This window comes from Silene latifolia, chromosome Y (genome assembly GCF_048544455.1).
Source record: "Silene latifolia isolate original U9 population chromosome Y, ASM4854445v1, whole genome shotgun sequence".
NCBI lineage: Eukaryota > Viridiplantae > Streptophyta > Magnoliopsida > Caryophyllales > Caryophyllaceae > Silene > Silene latifolia.
This window is the reverse complement of record NC_133538.1, coordinates 456,153,513-456,173,827: the sequence shown is the minus strand read 5'-3', so window position 1 is coordinate 456,173,827 and position 20,315 is coordinate 456,153,513. Positions and strand designations below refer to the sequence as shown.

The following is a 20,315-nucleotide window of genomic DNA, read 5'->3' as shown; positions in this document are numbered from 1 at the left end:
CAAGAGAGCAATAAAAATATGGACGCTCGATTCCTTAAGCTCGAAACTGAAATTGCTCAGTTAGCAGCTGAGATGCAAGAAGAAGAGGTATACCTTGCTGAGAGCGGTCTTTCCCCTGAGGAAACCATGCTACCCAATGCTGAGGATGACCTCTATGACTCGGATGACGAGTTTCTATCTTATTTCAATGCCTCACGCGAAGATTTCAGCCCTTTTCAGGAGGAATCAATCGATCGAGTGACTAATATAGGTCGATCGAGTGATTTGCCTGGAGAAAGTGCTCGATCGAGTGGAATTTCTACTCGATCGAGTGGAATTCAGGAGGAAATTGGTCGATCGAGTAGCTATTCCGCTCGATCGACTGATTTGGCCATTGGGAGCTTTGATTCGTCATATGGGTTTGATTTAGATGACGATTTTGATGATGATAATGGATACGGTGAATCTCCCCTATTCAAAGTCGAGCTGGATGCACTTGAGGCTGAAATTTACGGGACGAATTCCACTGAGGAGGGTGACAAAGAGACAGCTGAGTCGGTATTTGCTCCTCGCACGGATGAGGTATTACACTCTTTTGTCGATGACTCCATTGAGAGCAACCTACCTGAGGTAATTAGCGGTAATTTTATTATTGTTGATTTTCAAAGTAAGCTACCTCATTTGACTCGTGCTTATTCTTTTAATGCTATACCCCCTCCCATGTGGACGTATAACTTAACTGCCTTTCACCGTACTTGTCATGTCAAAATTGCTAATCTGAATCGGGACCCTAATATATTGACAATTGCTCCCGCGCTCCTTTATTTTGTGGATAAATTTAGGAGCGCTCATAGGAAATTTGTACGACTTAAAAAGTTAAACATCTTTATTTCCTATTTTGCTATTCCACTTTGGTGCTACTTATGCTTTTTTGTAGCACATGCGCAGGTTTATGATTTAATGCTGCGCGCTTTGAGCTGTTTTGATTGTGACTAATTAGAGAGCTCGAAGAAAAGAAGGTCGAGCTGGGACCTGACTGAAGCTAGCGCTACCCGGGAGGCAACCCGGCGATTTATTTCTGCATTTTTATTTACCTTAAGTTGTAATAAATGGTTTTTATACCATAGACTATCTCAGTATACTTGTCTAGTTAGTTTACGGGCTGTTTACGTTGCGTTTTTGCAGGCAATACATTGAGAATCACTCGATCGAGTAGTTTTTCTACTCGATCGAGCACTTTAGCTGATGGATTCACTCGATCGAGTGATTAATCTACTCGATTGACCACCTGCAGGATGAGAAACCACTCGATCGATCTAAATTCCATTCGATCGAGCAGTTTTGAGCGCCCATTCTACTCGATCAGACACTATTCCTCTTGACCGAGTATTGTTGACTTGGATTAGCTTCCTGAGACGGTTTTCCGGGCCTTTAGCAACCTCCCATGTTCATGGTCGGTTTGGGGAGGTCCCTTTATTCGCGCATTTTGTGAGTTTTTCCGTATTTACTCTCTTTTCTCCTTGGTTTGCATTTCTGTCCATGTTTTGGTACAATGGGGGCATTGTAGTTAGGTTTGGGGAGGTTATGCATCCATATCTGTGTTCGCATTTTGTTTTCATTGCATTTCAGTTATCACGTTCAATTTACGTTTGCATTATTGTTTATTTTTGTTAAAAATTCAAAAATTCAATAAAAATCAGAAAATTGTTAAAAATTCAAAAATTTTCACGTTTATTTTAGCATGTAGATTGAGTCGGAACGGTCGATTTCAATGATGAAATTGCACTGCATTTGTCTTTTTGCTTAAGCCTTGCATTGAATTGTTATCTTTTAGCTTTGTCTTATTGCATATCTACGAGTTAATGTTTAATTTAGCTGAACGAATAGACTTGACCTGAAATTTTGGCAAGCTACTTATAATTTCTAAGGATTAGAGCCTTATAAACTGGTGTCATTTATGACCGGTTTCATGTAGGATTGTGAGTAGTTACTCCTTGCATAACATGTATCATCAATTTGCACATATATGAAATTCAATTGCTTTTTCCCTTCATACATTCGGGTTAGTGGTTGGTGTCACATGCGGGGAGGTGCTTACATTTCCCTTTTCTTTCGTTTTTACCCATAAACTCCACATTAGCCAAATTTGCCAGTTGACCTTTAGCTACATTCCAAATTTAGCCTGCCTTGTCAAGCTAGTTTAGTGTATGTTTTGCGGTATATATTTCATTGTATCAAATTTTGGCTTGTATCTGTTGACTTGGAGTTGGTAATTTATGAAGGAAAGGAGGATGATGAAAAAAGACGTGAAAAAGAAAAAAAAAAGAAGTTGAAAAAAAAAAGGAATTCGAAAATGAAAAAAGAAAAAAAAATTCGAAAAAGAAGAAAAGAAGAAACCGAAAAAAATAGAAAAAGAAAGGAAAAATTTGAAAAAAGAGATGTTGTTTGTTGATTAGTCGGTTTCTGCTCCTATGTTCTATCTTATATCATTTGAGGAGTGTTTCTAGTTCGGTTTGGTGAGATTTTATGCCAAATGAAGGGCATGTGCTTAATTCTATAATTGAGTTGGAAATGGATGTTGTCATATGGTTTTGTTTAGGTACTAGCTTGATCACCTATACCTCCACATTCCCATAAATGTTTTGCCTTTTCTTACCCATTGCCTCACTTTACCATATTTTTGTAAGCCCTCGGCTGTGACAGGACCTTGTTTGGTTGGAATGTGTGTACGGTAGTTAGAATTGTCTGTCATATTAGTTGCATGCATGTTTATGTGGGTCGTAGTTTAGGTGAGCGACTATTTTTCTTTCTCTCTTACATATATATGTTCACCCTTTGCTTCATGAGAGAAGAGTGACCCGTGAGAGTCCATTATTTAAGGTCTTGCAAGGTCGACGGTTGACTTTATTATAAACATCTTACAACTCGTTTGCATTTGACTGTTTGCTATAATTGTTAGCTTGCTTGCATTATATTGGCTTAAGTGGGCATTTGTAGCTAGCTCTGAGTTATCTTTTCCGTTCCATTAGTTGCATTTTAGTTTACTCGAGGACGAGTAAAGGTTTGGTTTGGGGAGATTTGATACGTGCATTTTATATAGTCTTTTTAGTCTATTCTTGCACGCATCTTTATGCTATTTTAGTAGTTATTTGCTACGAATATGCCCCGAATTGCATACTTTGGAAGTTCTTGTATTAATTGCAGGAATGAGCTTAGAAATGCGGAATCAAGCCTAAAACATGTCCCTACGCATGCATTTAGGAGATGAGTTGAGTCAGAGCTTGGAAAGTGCTATTTTGAGATGCGCATTGGAGTAAGGAAGTTAGGCGAGCCAAGAGAGTGCTTCAATTTGCTAGTTCCTGCTTGTAAGAGCCATATCTCGAGTTCTACAACAGTTATTAAGGTGATTCCAGTTGGAGGTAAAAGCTTATCCTCTTAGCTTTCCAACGCCACCAACCACGCCCTATTTGTCCAAGTAACGAAGGAATGGCAGCCGTTTGAAGTTCAGTGCGCGAAGCAGGAATTACGCGCTGAGAAGTGCTCGATCGAGAACTATTTCTATTCGATCGAGAGCCCATTTGCTCGATCGAGAGCTACTTCTTCTCGATCGAGTGATTAAAGGGAAAGATGTCCTCGATCGAGAGGAATTGTTCTCGATCGAGAAGAATGCTAAGGAATATCACTCGATCGAGAGCCTTAGGTGCTCGATCGAGCAACAATCTTTGACGGGCTTGGCCTGTTTCGTTAATTAGGTTTTATTATGTTATGTTTTTGCTATAAATAAGGCTTGCACGCCAGTTTTAAGGGGGGAATCCGGGGGGACTCTCTTTTTCTCTCCCTTTACTCGGTCACGCTACTTTTACATGTTACTTTGCTCTTCCTTCACGGATCAATAATTCAAGTAATTCATTCCTTCTCATTACTTTTATTTAATGTTTATTTCTTCTTTATTTCTTGTTCTCTATTTAATTATGTCTAGCTAAATCCCCTTAGTATGTTAGGATTAGGGAAGCCGTGGTAGTAATGTTTTAATTGACTTGAATGGATTAGTCTTGCGATAAGAATTGTATTAGGCAATTTAATTGTTATTAGGTCGAATGAATGCATGCAGGAGACCAATTTATCTAGTTAACCCCGACCTGGATCGAAAGATTGGAAGGGAAGGCTTGCTTAATTACAATAGGGTATTGTAGTGAGGGCGAAAGCTAAGCTATTTACGCTCTAGGGCGGTTTATGGACCGAAAGGTGACGACCATAGCTCTTCTTATCAATAGTTTAATCGTCTCAGTATTCCCGATAGTATAGCTACCACGGTGGACCGACTCCTAGCGTATTTTCTTTCTCTTATTGTTAATTTCTTTTATCCCTTTTCTCTTGCCTTTAGCCTCAGTAGTTCAGTTAGTCCAATTCAATCAAACCCCCAATTGTGACATTTAGACAGATAAATAGACAAATAGATAGTACACCGCCTCCCTCTGGAGATCGACCCTACTTACCGCTGACTTCTGTTAGTAGTACTTAGGTATTTATTTTTGGTACGAAACGACAGTATCATTCACCATCCTTTTATTCTTCACTTGCTTCTTCCTCAATATTATCATCAACTTCTTAATCATTACCAACAACCTCATTGTCACCCAAAACGACCCTAGATGCACCCGGAAATAAGACTTCTCTATCCGCCCAACTAGGCAAAGGACAAGATGGATCAAGTAGTCCTTACCTAGCTAAGTGTAGGAGGGGTGGATATTGAGCCAAGTAGGCATTTTTCCGATCTTCATAGGCTTGCTTGTGCATTGCTTGCATGAGAAGAGTCACATAGTCTTTCCCAACTTCAACTCCTTCCGGCTTGAACTCTTCATACTTAAAGGGGTAAGGTGGTATGACAATGTAAGAGGAGGGCATTTCAAGATCACCCTTTTGTTGTTGAATGATATACTCGGCCTCTTTGGAAAGGGGAAGTAGATAATTGGTCCGGTGGACGCTTAGACGACAAATCTTCGAAGGCAAGGTGAACGATCTAGCTTCACTAGTGAGCCATCCATACTTAGTGTCAAGGGGGTTATGGGCAACCCACTTGAACTTGTGAATCATAGTATGCATATCAACAAGATGGCCACCCTCCTTTGCTTTGTACTTGTTATCCTTATTGAGGTTAGGATCAAAGTGCTTGGCTAGGATAGTGACTAGGCCGCCATTGACAATAACGGTCGTGCCCTTCTTCCCACAATCAATGTTGAGCCATCTATCTACCAAGAGCCTCAAAGAATTGTAAGGCTTGGTGTGTACTCTTCCGATATTCAAAGCCGATTCAAGGAGAATAAAATCAAGTCTTGTGAAATGGTTGGTATCTTTCCTAGCAATTATGGTGTTACCCACGACCTTGTGCCATACTCTTATGCCCGGATGGTGGACCAAAAGAGCACGACTCGCATGAAAATCCTCAAATTTCTTCCCGGAGATTGCCTCCCAAAGAGGTTCGGGGTCATACTTTCCATAACTCTTAAAATAACTCGATTCATCACTAAGACCCAAAATTTCACCCAATTCCCTAAAGGTAATGCGTCTACTAACATTAGCTAGAAGAAACTCGAGATTCTCCCTATTCTCAACTTTGGTGACTTTCAAGGAACTTAAAAATTCCAAGGTAAGGGAGGGGTATGTCAATTCCTTTGTTTCAAACAATTTCTTCAACCCCATGGCATTGTAAAAGGCTCTAGTTTGCTCAAGAACACCCAATTTTTCTAAGGTATCTTCACATATGAATTTGGTGGATTGTAATGACTTCATATCAAACTTGACAAAGGTATTTCTATGGGTATCGGAAATAAAAGTTACCTCCGGATAATGCAAAAGTTGATCAATTATCGGAGTAGAAGGTGTTGTTGCTCCCATAGAAGGTTGTTGTTGCTCCCACAGAAGGTTGTTGTTGTTGTTGCACTTCCAAGTTTGGTGTTGTTACCACCATAGCCAATGCTTTCTTTGTTTGAAGAGCCTTTTGCCTTTGTGAGAGTGCCTTAGCCTTTGGTGCCTTTGTTGCTCCCTTAGTCCTTGCCATTGATGAACTAACCAAGAAAAGAATGAAAATCTTCAATTTGTAGTATGCCCAAATCGATTTGAGGGTGAAAGGCTTTGCCTTTATGAAATCAAAAATCGACTCAAAGGTTGAAGATTTTGTCTTGGTTTTGATTTTTGTTGAAGAAGGAGTGATTGATTTGTTGTTGGAGGGATGGTTTGATTTGTATTTGGTGAATGTTGTTGAGGGTTTTTGTTTTTGTGATGGAGAGGATAAGGGTTTTGATGTTGTGGGTAGTGTTTATGAATGAATGAATGAATGAATGAAGGTGGGAGGGGTTTTAAAGAGACCGAAATTTTGGAATCTGCAGGGGCAATCCGTGCGGCTTCTGCCCAATCCGTGCGGATTCTGCTCTTTCTGGACTTTGCAAAACTCGCCTAAAGACGGGCGGATTGGTGACAATCCGCTCGGATTTGCTGAACACGGGACGGGCGAATTTGCTTAAAGACGGACGGATTTCAGTCCAGAAAATTTTGCTTGTTTTCCTCAGCTGCAAAGACGGACGTCTTTCTTTCAAGACGGGCGGATTCTACAAGACGGGCGGATTCTTCACAGGACGCCCGGATTCAGTCACAGTCAAGAATTTTTCAAAATTCAGCTCAGTTCAGGACGGGCGTCTTTTCTGCAATACGCTCGGATTAATGAAGACGGGCGGATTCTGAGGAATCCGCTCGGATTCTTCCCCTGTGTACACGGATTCAGTTCCATCCGTGCACAATGCATTTCCCCTTACCATTCTTCCATTGTTTCTTCATGTTTTGTGTTCGTCATTGTGGGGGCACTACTAAGGCATGGATAGTCTAGGCAATAGCCATCCCCACACTAAGCTAAAAGCACTACACATCAATTGAAATCGTTAGTCCCTCCCTCACTTCTCTCAAACATGACAATTATTTTGATCAAAGTAAATAAAAATCCAAAGATGATAAAAATGCAATACAAGAATTGAAATGTAAGTTAGGGAGTTAGAAATATTTACAAGTGGTGGTTTAGGGAGGACTCCACCAAACTCTCATTCTTGATGAGATGTCAAGGGGGCATGTCCAAGGTGTTGTTGATGTTGCTCAACACCTTGAAAAAGTAATCGAAGGCTTGTTCATTATCATGGTAGAGGTTCTCAATAGACCTTGGCCCTTGTTGGTCTTGATCGATGGCATTACCAATGTAGGGATTAAAAATCCCTTCAAATTCGTCGTCCCAAAGACCACAAACTTCATTGAGTTGATCATTGAAAATCTCTTGTTTAGATGGAGACAACTCTCCCAATTTCTTCTCTTGGCCAATGAGGCCATCCTCTTCTTCCTTGGTTGATTTTGATGAGCTTTGCAAGCTTTCCTTGTCACAATTCACTTGCTCTTTGAATGGAGCATCTTCAATTCTCTTCTTCCATTGGAGTTCCGATTTCTTCCTTTCATCCTTTCGGCTATAATGATCAATCATGAAACATGGTTCATGCAAACGAGGAGCTCTCATAGTCTTGTCAAGATTAAAAGTTATGCTTTCATCTCCCACTTCTAGAGTGAGCTCACCATGTTTCACATCAATCACCGCACCCGCGGTGTGTAGGAAAGGTCTTCCTAGGATGATTGGAATGTTGGAATCTTCCTCCATATCAATAATGACAAAGTCCACCGGGATGAAAAACTTCCCAATTCGCACGGGGACATCTTCCCATATCCCTAACGGTGTCTTCGTCGATATATCGGCCATTTGGAGTGTGATGTTGGTGCATTTAAGCTCTCCCATCCCCAACCTTTTACTCACCGAGTACGGCATGACACTCACACTAGCCCCTAGATCACATAAGGCTTTGTTGATCGTTGTGTCGCCAATGGTACACGGTATTGAGAAGCTTCCCGGATCCTTTAACTTTGGAGGTGAACTCCCTTGAAGTATTGCACTACTCACCTTAGTGAAGGCGATAGTCTCAAGCTTCCGGATCGACTTCTTCTTTGTGAGGATATCTTTCATGTATTTCGCATAGGCCGGCACGTGATTGATTAATTCCGTGAAAGGAATTGAGACTTCCAAATTCTTCACAATTTCCATGAATTTTCCAAGTTGATCATCAAATTTGGGCTTGGCTTGACGACTTGGAAAAGGGAGTCTAATCACAATGGGCTCCTTCTCCTTGGCCTTGTCTTCATTTTTCTTTGAACTTTCTTCTTTTGACGATTCTCCATCTTTGGAGTTTTGCACAATTTCTTCCTTTTCGCTAGCTTCCACAACTTCATCCTCAACTTGCTTCTTCGGTGCTTCATACCTTGTACCACTTCTCAAGTAAATGGCACTAACCGTTTCATGTCTAGGGGGATTACTTTGAGGTGGTAATTGCCCCTTTTGTCTTTGTGAGCTTGAAGATGCTAGTTGAGTCAATTGTGTTTCCAACATCTTGGTGTGAGCTAGAATGTTGTTGATGGTGGTTTCCTTTGCTTGGCTATCTTTTTGCATTTGAGTGAAAAATTCTTGTTGATTCTTTTGCATTTGGAGGACCGCTTTTTGGACATCAAAACCTTGGTCATTTTGGTGATTGTATGGATTTTGATTTTGGTAACCTTGGTTTTGATTGTAAAAGGGTCTTTGATTTTGGTTTCTCATGGGTGGTGGAGTGTATGTTGTCTGAGGGTTTTGAACATTTTGGCTTTTGTATGAGAGATTTGGATGGAATTTGGTGTTTTCATTGTAAAAGTTGGAATAAGGGGTACCACTCTTGTATGCTTGGAAAGCATTCACTTGTTCATTTGTTCCCGTACATTCAACTTGGTCATGTCCCAAAGTTCCACAATTCTCACATATCCCACTTGGGATTGATGAGGATACCGTCATGGCATTAACATGATGCTTTGATGATTTTGAGTTTTCCTCAAGTCTAGCCATAGCTTGTTCAAACTTCAAGTTGATTGTGTCAATGTGAGCACTAAGTTGAGCACCCAATTGAGTAACGGAGTCCACTTCATGCTTTCCTCCTCTAGTAGCCTTGCGAGGTCTACTATATTGTGAGTTATGGACCGCCATTTCCTCAATCTTGTTCCATGTTTGATTGTCATCAACTTCAGTGAACATTCCATTTGATCCCATATTGAGAATGTTCCTAGAATCTTCATATAAACCATTCCAAAATTGTTGTACCAAAAACCATTCGCTAAGTCCATGGTGAGGACATGAGCGACAAATTCCCTTGAACCGCTCCCAAGCTTCATACAAAGACTCTTCATCCCTTTGCTTAAAACCCGTAATTTGAGCTCTTAGCATGTTAGTCTTTTCCGGTGGGTAGAATTTTTTGTAGAAAGCTAGAGCCAACTTCTTCCAAGAATCTATTCCAAGGGTGGCCTTATCAAGGCTCTTCAACCATTGCTTCGCGGTGCCGATTAAGGAAAAAGGAAATAAGACTCATCTAATTTGGTCTTGAGTCACGCCCATTTGAGAGATAGCATCACAATAGTCGCAAAAGGTTTCCATATGAGAATGAGGGTCCTCACTAGGCATCCCCCCGAATTGGCTCCTCTCAACTAATTGGAAAAAGGCGGACTTGGCAATAAAATTTCCGGTTAGATGTTGCGGTGTAGGAGTACCATTTGGTAGATTCTCCTCGGTGGGTACGGAGTGTGACGAGAATTTAGGCATTGTAGGTGGATTTTGTGGGGTATTGTGTAATGGGTTTTCTTCTCCTTCTATTGCGAAAGGATTGACAAACTCACTAGTGGGTTGAACAACTTCACTAATACCTCTTAAATTCCTCCTAACAAGTCTCCTATTGTTCGTCAAGGTTCTTTCGATTTCACGGTCAAAAGGTAACAAATCACCTTGTAACCTTCTAGACATGGAAAATATCAAACAACTCGAAAACAATTAGAACAAACCTTGAGGAGTTTTACTTCCTCAAGGCGAAGAAAGACACAACTAATAACAATAAAAAGAAATCTAAATCAAACAAACACCGTCCCCGGCAACGGCGCCATTTTTTATGCGATCCCGCTAAGTGTTCACAAATTAAGATGTGGTCGTTGGGTCACGGTCGAATCAAAACACAATTTATAGCTTCACAAACAACTCTACAATTAGTAAAGAGGCAAGTAAAGGTCGGATCCCAAGGGACGGGTATTGAAATGAGATTTCTATTGCAACTAGTGGTGTCTAAGGGGTGTCACAAATTGGGTTGATGTAGAAGGTCACTAAACTAAAATAGCAATGAAAATAAACAAGGAAGATGAATTAAAGGGGTGTAAACAATTGATTAAAGGCACTAGGGTGTCATGGGATCATAGGGGAATCATGGGATATGATCATACAAACATGTTCTCAAATTATAAGCAAGCAATTATTGTTGTGATGGATTGAGTTGGGTTATATCTTACAATCCTAGAAAAGTTTGGGTCCCAGAGCCGAATCGATTAGATTGTACAACACCTACAAGTCGACTTAATCTTCCCTACTCAACAACATGCATGGTCTAATGAGACTCGAGTTGGGTTATGTCTTACAAGTCTCATTGAAAAGATAGGAGATGATAGTAAATGCAAGGATTCATAGGCTTAGCATTTCATCAAATATAATATGTGCATGAGTTGAGATCAAAACAAGCAAGCAAATAAAACATGAAAGCATATTAATTTAAGCATGAATCATTCCCCATGTTGGTTTCCCCTAATCACCCATTAACCCTAGCTAAGAGACTACTCACTCATTATCATGTTGATCATGCTAGCAAGGTTGTCAATCATACCAACAATATGAAACATGATGAATAAATGAAAGTAATTAACAATAATTAAAAAGGGATTAAGAGATTATACCTACTAATGATTCCAATAATAAAGCAAAGATAAAAGAAGTACTTGAATGCTTGATTGAGAGGTTGTCAATCTCCCAACAATAACCCAAATAATCTTCAATTACCCAAAATAAAGGATGAACAAAAGAGAGATTAAAGAACTAAAACTTGGATTAAAACTTGAGTTATACTTGATTACAATATTAAAGAGAGATTTGATTAATATTAACTACACTAATTATTGATAAGAAGAACAAGCTCCTCTAATTAGACTAATGGGGTATTTATAGTGGAAATTAGGGAGGATGCATTAGGGTTAACTAAGGGCTAAACTAGTAAATACACTTTTTAGATTGAGCAAGGAGGAGCCGGTATTTTCCGAGAGAAGGGCTTCTTTCTTCGTAGCTTGGAGAAGACAATCCGTCTTTGTCTTTGGAATCCGGGCGGAATAGGGTCGGGACGGGCGGATTCTCAGCGTTGGAATCCGAGCGGATTCAAGGGAATCCGGACGGATTGTGGAGGGGGAATCCGAGCGGATTAAGGCAAAGCCGCTCGGATTGTCTGCTGGACGGACGGACGGATTGGTGACAATCCGCTCGGATTGTCGATCAAAGCAACAAATCTTCTTCTTTTCTTCCCTTTTCTTCATAAATTCCTTGGGGATTTCCTTGGGGACTCAAGGATCCTTTCTCAACTTTGCTCTTCTACTATAATATGTACAAAGGCCTTCTAATCTTGTCTCTCCTTGATGCTTGGTCATTGAATTCGATCAATTTAGTCTCGTTTTGCCATGAAAATGCAAGATTCTTACTCCTTTCCTACCAAGGGATCAAAATCTCAAAGAATATGCAAAACAAAGAACTAAAGATAAGAAATGACCCAAATAGGCACTAAAAAGCATGGGAACAAGGCTAATTCGGGGGCTAAATATGCGCCAATTATGGTCACATCAGAGTTCATACTAAAATACCACGGCCAGTAGTAAAGGTTAACTTATTTTAGCGAATAAAGGTTCATTTTACTCATAAAAATGTAATAAAATCACTAAAAATCATTAAAATGAGCAATAAATTTCCATAAATCATAAAAATGACCTAAAAATATTTTAGAAACAGAATATATAATATGCAAAAATTTCGTGGCTTTATCTTCATAAAACTCAAATTTTTAGTTTTATATGTTAACATTTTAACTCGAAAAAACAATAACCGATTATTCATGCAATATCCTATACTCTGATACCACTTGTTAGGTTTATTTACCTCTTATTAGACTCCTCTAATAGTGAACTAATTAACTTCTTAATTATTTGTTCTTTAGATCTAGTGCATGCATAACAAAATAAGAGATTTATGAGAAAAACAATGTCTCTTACATTGTATACGGTTCAAAACATAGGGCACAAATAAGGTCAACTTCCTTATTTGTTCTTGAGCTTAATATGTTGGATGATCCTCCTAAGACTCCAAGTATAGAAGACACTCCAATAAGTTGCACCCAAGATCCAACCCAAAAATTCCTACTAATATTAACTAGATATATAGTAGAAATACTTCCTTAATATTACTAATATTTCTAGTATTACTACTTCTAGTAATAGTTGAAGAGTATTAGTGTTTTAGAGTTGTATGACGATTTTGCATGTGACGAGAAATAAGCACAAAAACAAGCATAAGTGAGAGTAGAAAAATGAGCAACAAGTGCTCCCTATTTGAAGAGCAAAACCGGTTGCTCCTTCATCATAAGAGAATCTTATTTCTCTTGTTTTTACTTGTTTTTATATTATAGGTAGAGTGTAGGAAACAATTATATAAGATATGTCATAGAAGTGGCACTATCATGCTTTATTCCAACACAAATGAACAAGACAAAATTGAGCATCTTTTGCTCTATATAGCCGGCTATTAGTCCATTTTTGCCTTTTGACATTTGTCCCACAAATGTTTATAAGTCACATGTTCAATTATCTAACATAATTAATTACTAATGTAATCATTTAACAATTAAATATTATAATTAATAATATAATATACACTCCACTTTTGAGTAGTATACTACCATTATATCAATGTATAATGGGTCCTCTAATTGCTAGTTAGTTAAAATTACAACTCTTTGTAACTTTAAATAACCAATTACCTCTACCTCAAAACTTATATAAAACCTCAAATAATTTAGTAACTTAAAATTTAATTACTAAATTAAATCTTATTTAATCATATTACAATAAGACGTAAAATCCAACTCCCGTAATTAAGGAATTAATTAATCTATATCGTATACAATTAATAAAATATCTATTTGGTCCTCATCCTATAGGTGTGACCTAAAGGGATCAACTGACCACCACCGTCATACGACAGTAATGTCAAACTCTAGTTAGCCAATCATTACCGATTAATGATGATCAGTTGACTATATAATGAATCATCCCTTTCGTATTCTTAATATGAGATTTAATTATGATATTAAATCATGTGATCGCACTATTGTTGAGGACACATATTCCAACAGAATTTACCTCCCTCAACAGGAGGATAGCTGAGATAATCCAAGTCAGGGGCAACAAAATCTGCCCTGATGAACATATAGGTTGTAGCCCAACCCTTGTCGTCGCCTGAATCGAAATTTGTAATCAGATGAGTCGTTTTAGCCCTGACTCGAAGATTGAAACGCCTAGTGGTATTGCTTTTCAAGTGGTAAACATTCTTCAAATCCTCAAGAGTAATTGTCAATTTATGCTTGGCACATAGGTGTTCAACAGAATGAACAATTTTCCAAACCATTGGCAAAAGCTGGAAAGGGGCAACCTTGACAGCCCTGATAATTTCAGTCATGAACGGAGAAAGTGGAAGCTGACAGACTCCTTTGAACGCCCACTCAAAAATACAAAACCAACCAGGACTACACCAGTTAGCCCTGACTGGACCGCTTTCAGGGATCCAGACTTCTGCCTCAGCAGGGAGAAGACCCCTACTTTTCAAATAGTGCTCAAAAGAAGGCTTCAATTGATTAGTCTCAGGTAAGGAAGCAGACAAAGACTTCACAGGGGCAAAAGTGACTCCCTTGTACGTCATGGACAGAATTTCTGGAGGAGCAAGAACCTCCACAACTTCATCTTCAGGAATGATTTCAGGAACGTCAGCCACCACAGGAGCCTGTTCAACCCCAGCAGCAGCCTTGGACGCAGCATTTTTTCTTCTTCCTCCAGCCATTTTTTATGATTGGAATTTAAGATTGATTTTTTCACAGAAAAGGTTATTTCACAAATGGAATTTTAGAAGAGAAAGAAATTTTAGAAAATTGACGAATGGAATGTGAAAGCAAGACAAACGGTGCAAGGGTTTTTATAGCCGCAAAAACACAATGGATAGCACAAGTGGACAAACCTAATCATGACTCTCCTAGGGTTTGATGAACCTACCTCATTTATGAAGACTAGCCATTATAGAAGTTAAAAGGAACTCAAACTCTTTTCCGGTAAAACATGCCTATACATTTTTTGCCTGACACGAATTTTATCTCCTTATCCCTGGCCAGATCCTTGGGAATAAGAAGATAAGGGGCAATTATTGGGCCCAGAATTACCCTGACTGATCAGATATGAATCAGACAATACCCAAAACTAAGTCTGAATGGAAGACATTCCACTCAAAGCATTAGAACGCCTGAGCAGGCACGAACCAGGAGGGAAAGACAGGTCAGGTATTCATTAAGCCAGGCCTAAGAAGATTTCTCACCAAGCCACATGATAAAGCATATCCTAAAGGCATCAGGCAACATCAAAAGCTCTCCAAAGTAGTTCCTATTTGCGCGGAAGACTCATTCAACAATGTTTACAAGGGTTTTAATACGGTCAACTCAACATAAATAGACGCAGCCAAATGTTTAGTCAACAAACCACCCTCGTGTAAATAGGGCACGAGGCCTATTTACCAGAAAACCCTAAACTAACCTCCGGGATCCATTGCAAGGCTAGTATAAATAGCAAAGAAGAAGAAAAGAAGAGGGACACTTGCTCACTCACTCATTCACTCGTGCTTTTACTCTCATACTTGTAATCAACATAATATTTAGCATTATTATTAAGCAGCCATACTTTATCCTTCGCCTGACATACATATTCCCTGTCAAGGTACCTAAAATCATAGTGATAATCCCTCCTGGCTTGGTGCCCGTGGTTTTTTCCCTTATTCCTAGGGTTTTTCCACGTATAAATCCTTGTGTCTCATTTTCTTATTTGTTCTTTATTCTATTTGTCACACTAGTCAGGTTACTTGTTTTGAGTTAGACTGCCTTGCAATTATATTCCTGGCAGGACATTATCTTAGTGAGAATTCCTGCTAAAACAATATCCATTTGAGAGATTTCTTAATCATATAAAAAGAAAGATTGGCAACAAAGCTCGGGTGGAGGGTTCCATGTGCAATTCTTTTTTGTTAGAGGAAATTACAAATTTATGTTCCCTATATTTCGAAAGTCACATTGACACAAAAGCGAAAGATTTAGATATTGGTGTAAATTCCAATGACGAGCTAGATTCAAAATTACCTGAGTTATTCAATGATGACATAGGAACTAAAACCGGGAAATGTATTCAGAGGTACTTGGGTGAGAAAGAGTATGAAGAAACTCATTTTTATGCTCTAAGGAATTGTGAACAAAAAATTGAGTCTTATGAAAAGTAAGTTATTACTTCGTCGTTACTAAATACATTTTTAATTATCAAATTAGATCAAAATTATAGGTAATACATAATTAAAACATTTTTTTTGGTACATATAGGGAATTTGAGACATATACCAAACTCACATTTCCTGATGTCACGTCCTCTGATGATGTATGGAGCAAACATGACAAAAGTTTTCCGAAATGGTTCCGAAATGAAGTAATTAATACGTTTGCTTTATACTCATATACCAATGCACGCTTTGTTTGTCCATATCTTTAGTTATTGAGAATAATATATATAACACCTTAATTAACATATTGTTTTATTGATAGTCTTATCGATTAAAGGACCCTTTAATAATAGCTCTAGCATTAGGTCCTAGTAGTAAGGTGAAGACATGGAGACGATATTCTATCAATGGCTATAAATTTCGAGCTTATAAGGAGGGAGTTGATGTTTCGAAAGCTACCTTAAGTAATGGGGTTTGTGTGAATTCTACAAAAGGGTTGGACTACTATGGATCCCTAAATGAAGTAATTGAGCTTGCTTATTATACCGAGCAAAGGGTTTATAGGGTGATATTGTTTAAATGTGATTGGTTTGATAATTCCCAACAAGGACTTAATATCCATAAGGTATACGGACTTATAGATGTAAATGAGAAAAATAAATTTCGTGGACATAACCCATTCGAGGCAGCTTTTCAAGTCGATCAATTGTTATGCTCCTTATCCAACCAATAAGAAAGGTAATCAATGGTCCGCGGTTTTTAAAATCAAGGCAAGATCACATGTTGATGTTCCTTTTGACGAAATTGTCTTCCAAGAGGATGTGGTTATCAATGATCACTCATTTTCACCAATTTTGGTGGAAGAGTCACAAAGTGAAGATGAATATGAAGTGGTTGTGGAAATGGGTGAAAGGGAATATGACGAGGATGTCAGAGAAGAAGAGGATAATGAAGTTGAAGTTGAAGAAAATAGAATAGAGGAAAATGGGGAAGAAGAGGAAGAAGTCGAAATGATTTTTTCAGATGATGAACCTCTTTTGATTCGTAGTGATAGTGATAGTGACAGTGATGAGTGATGGGAGTTGTTGTAATTCTACAATATTAATGTATGAATTTTAATCAAATCATTTTTATGTATCAATTTTAATCATTCAATCAAATTTGAAGCACTTGTAAGGAGTTTGTTTGATTGCATTGTTCATAGTTAGTGTTCATGACACTTCATTTTTGTTGGACTAACAATTTGCATTGTTAAATTATATACTTATTATATTGTTCATGACACTCCATTTTTTTTGGACTAACAATTTGTACTAACAATTTTTATTGGACTAACAATTTGCATTGTTTATAATTAGTATATGGCAAATTTCTTTCGAAAGATGATAGGGAGTAGTAGTGGGGGATCTCGTCGTGAGGAGGAGAACGAAGAGATTTCTAATGACGCGGAGGTTCAGAATCCAACAGCGGAACAGGAGAACATGCAGATTATTCTCTCACAAATACAAGAAGATGGTCAATGGTAAGTGTTCTAATGTTTTATTTTTACCTTTATGAAAAATATATCATTCAAATAATTATATTTGAATTTCTAATATCTACGTATGTTTTAATTTTCAGGTGGAGTGACAAGTCTGTCAAAACTTATGTCACTTGGTTGTTCACTAATAACATCTCAGATGATGAGTACTTCACCAAATGGAGTGAGGCGAGCCATGCACAACGCATGAAGATGTGGACTTGGTTTAGGGTAATTTGAAAGTTACCTATTATTTACTTTACATTAATAATTTTTTTTTTTTTTTGTAATTAAAGTCATATTTTCTACTACTAATTAAACACTTGTTTTTGAAATAGAAACATGTGAAGTCTATCGACGAAAACCATGACGCTAAGCGTGAATGGCAAAAGGCGATCACGAGGCGGATTACCAAGCTTGTTAATGGACTCAAATATTCAAAGAAAAAGCCCAATTGGGTCCCCGACAGTTGGTGGGAGAAGCTCAAGGTTAGGGAAGAATCAGATCCTGAATTTGCCAAAATATCTAAAATAAACACGGCAAATAGAAAGTCGGGTGCTAAAGACGGGAAAGCATTAGGCACCCACACTCTAGGTCATAAGAGTTGCTCCGATGCTTTCAAGGAATTGGTAAGTATTTTATTTATTATTTTCACAAATTGGTTAAAATTACTGATTGCCGAATATAATCAAGTTATGTTTTTATGCTACTTTCAGGGTGAGTCGGCCACACCCTACAAGTTGTTTGAGAAGACCAAGAAAAACAAGAAGGGCGAGTGGGTTAATCCTCGAGCTTCTCAGACCGACGTAAGTTAATATTTATTGTATTTCCCTCATTCTTAATGTTAATATTTATTGTACTTCCCTCATTTTTAAATATAATATCATTTTTTCCTTATTTGTTGTTTTTTCAGGCTGCTTACAAGGAAGAGACAAGTCGACCAATGCCCACTGGAGAGGCTCCAGATGAGTATTGTTCGTACTACAACGCTATCGATGGCTTTGACAAGAAGTCAAGGATATTCGGGAACGGAGATATAGGGGCCGAAGTGTGGTATGAACCTCCTTGTAACAAAGGTGCTCGTCGATTATTCTCTTACGCTCCTAGCGTTGTTTCTAAAATTGCCACCCAAATTAACAATGAGCGAGTCGCACGACTAGCTCTTAAGGAACAAATACGCAACACTCAAGAAACAGTCCGTCTCCAAGCTGAACAGATGGTAGCCATGCAAAAAGCTTGGGCTCAGATGCAGCAATCTCAACCCCCCTCCCTCGAGCTCAGGTTTCCCCATCCCTTTTCGTAGAGACGACTATGCCGATGACGGGCATGGCTTTGGAGGTAGTGATCATGTTGAGCCTCTAGGTAACAATTAGTATCGTCGTCTATGTTATTATGTTAGTCTTTATATTATGTTAGTATGTTAACGCTTTATCTTATGTTAGAAACTTATGATTGTGGCTTAATGTTTTAGTTGGTATGTAAAAGACATTATTTTATGAGATGCTGTACAAATTTCACCAAATTTTCTATGTAACAACTTCGTTCTTCCAATCGTGTTCGGTTTTCTATCCTTAATTTCGTTGTCCACTCTTGATTCCCGCTTCTGCGGGTGACATGTGTTGGAATATGTGTCCTCCGACAATAATGCGATCACAACTGTTGATCATGATGATCACATGTTTAAGTCTCATTATAAAGAATACAATTGGGAAGTAATATTTTACTGTCAACTGATCAACATATATCGTTAATGATTGGCTGACTAGAGTTTGACATTACTGTCGTGCGACGGTGGTGATCAGTTGATCCCCTAGGTCATACCTATAGGGCAACACTCTTAATTGATCATTTAATTAATCGTATAACGTTACGAGTTAATTAAATTACTTGAAAAATTGACGGACGATTTTGGAAGTAAAATTTACGTATCTCATTGAAATTTGATTAAATGAGATACGGTCTGAGTAATCGAATTGTATCATTACTCAGATGAAATTATTGTTTAAGGAAACAATTAAATTTGAATGAATTATTATAAATACAATTTATTGTGATTTATAATTGGAGAAATATTTTGGTACAAGTAATTATGAATTACTAAGTCGATTTTTGTATATGACGTACTTTATTAATACGTTGATTTTTAATATGTTAAAAATACATAGCAAATTTATGTAACATATGACATGTGACATATTCACAAATTTGACAAAAATAAAATGGGTTCCATTTTATGAGTGTACCGAAATTAAGAGGGGATTAGGCAAAATATTGTGTTGTTTAAATTAGTGGAAAACACAATCATTTGCATTATAGACTAGCCTTGCAACCTATTGCTTATTGTAAAGAACAACACAAGCATGCATTGGCTCCCCAAAATCCCCCCCTTCCACCCGGTTTTTGAGATGGAAAAACCATTATGGTTTTTCATCTTATTTACCTAATAATACACTAAGAATGTACTTAGTGCAATTCATTCTTTACTCATCCATAAATAAGAATTCTAGAGAGACAAAAAGCTCTCTTCTTCTTCTCTCCCAAAACCGAAAATATTAAGTGTTTTATAATATTTTTGGGTCATTTTTCTACAAGATTAATATTGTACTAGTAACTATAATATTAATTTTAATTAAGAGTAAGCTTTGGGTATAAATCCTTGGGAGAGATCCTACACTTGGGTCTTTGTTCATCCAAAAGGGAAAGCTCAAGAACAAGAGAGAAAGGTGATCTCTCTTATGCCCATATTAACCAAATTTCCAATGTAAGAATAAGTTTCTTCTTTATTTTGTTTAAATGTTTGCATGCATAAGATCATTAGTTAATTTTATGACAAATTAAATCATAACATATATGAATATGTAAGTATATAGATCTACTTATCCTTCAATTGGTATCAAGGGCCATGGTTGTTTGCATGCAAATCGGTTAAAAGTTTTTTCCGAGTTATAAGAATAACATATAAAACTTGTATAATTTGTGTTATTATGATATATCACGAAATCAATCCATGCATGTTAATATTTCTGGTCCTAAAATGTTTTAGGATATTTTGGTTAAATTTACGGATTTTTATTGTTCATATTATACAATAATGGCATTTAAATATGATTTTATGAGTAAAAATGTCATTTTCGGTCTAAAATTAGCTATACTTCGAATTTTCCAGTAATTTTTGGATATGTTGTCACATATATTATTTTGAGATAACCTGTAAATTTTCATAATTTTTGGACATGTTATGCTCGAAAAATGGATTTTTCATTATTAAATTCGGATTTAGGTGAAAAA

The 20,315-nt window shown here is 37.7% G+C and overlaps 1 non-coding gene across 1 annotated transcript; it reads left to right on the top strand.

Moving 5' to 3' along the window:
- Positions 1 to 9,200: 9,200 nt before the first annotated feature.
- LOC141634558 (small nucleolar RNA R71) lies at positions 9,201 to 9,307 on the top strand. The gene has a single exon (XR_012539286.1). It is a non-coding gene; the product is annotated as a small nucleolar RNA R71 (small nucleolar RNA).
- Positions 9,308 to 20,315: the final 11,008 nt, after the last annotated feature.